Source organism: Lemur catta, chromosome 11 (assembly GCF_020740605.2).
Source record: "Lemur catta isolate mLemCat1 chromosome 11, mLemCat1.pri, whole genome shotgun sequence".
Taxonomy (NCBI): Eukaryota; Metazoa; Chordata; class Mammalia; order Primates; family Lemuridae; genus Lemur; species Lemur catta.
In genome coordinates, this window is record NC_059138.1 from 55,231,344 (window position 1) to 55,232,139 (window position 796).

The following is a 796-nucleotide window of genomic DNA, read 5'->3' on the forward strand; positions in this document are numbered from 1 at the left end:
CCAGGGATCGGCCCGCCCCGCCCCGCCCCGCCCGCCGGGCACGCGACTTTCAGGGCCGCAGGCGGCAGGTGCGCCGCGCGGCCCGGCCGTGCTCCTCCCTGCTCCGGCTGGGAGCGGCGCGCTTGGAGCCAGGCGCCTCATTGGGCTCCCTCGGACTTCAAAAAGAGAGAACATGGAGAACAGGTGCCTGGGTCGGTCAGGGAGGGGTGATCAAGCGAGTTGAAGGAAATAACCGTGAGAAAGGACAGCCTAGCTTTGGTGAGTGTTCAGTTTGTGCCAACAAGGTCCTAATCCTTGTGTCTTAAGAGGGATCAGTAACTTGATCACGGTGACCCAACCAAAAAAAAAAAAAAAAAAAAAAAACGAAGAAAGGAGGGCTGTGGTAGGAACCCCAAGATCTAACTGTTCTCACCATGCTACCACCATGTCACCTCCCAACAGTGGGATTTCAAGCTTCACTTCTGACCTTACGGCTCACGCAAGTTACATCATTATTCCCCAGTGCACTCATTTCCTCATGTGGGAAAAAAAATAAAGCAAGGGAGGGAGATAGGGAGTGCTCGCTGTTTAAGAACGAGCAGTCAGGGAAGGCCTCAGTAGTAAGGGGACTCCTGAGCAAAGATCCAAAGGAGGTGCCTCTGTGCAATCATGTCTCTCTTCTCCACTGTTACTATGAATGAAGTGTTTCCGGCTTTGCTAAATTCAGCCCCTTCCTTTGCTCCTGGTCCCTTTCCTTCTCCCTTTTGGTCCAAATTACACTTTCTCTCTTCTGCAGTATCCATCTCTTCCTCTTTTC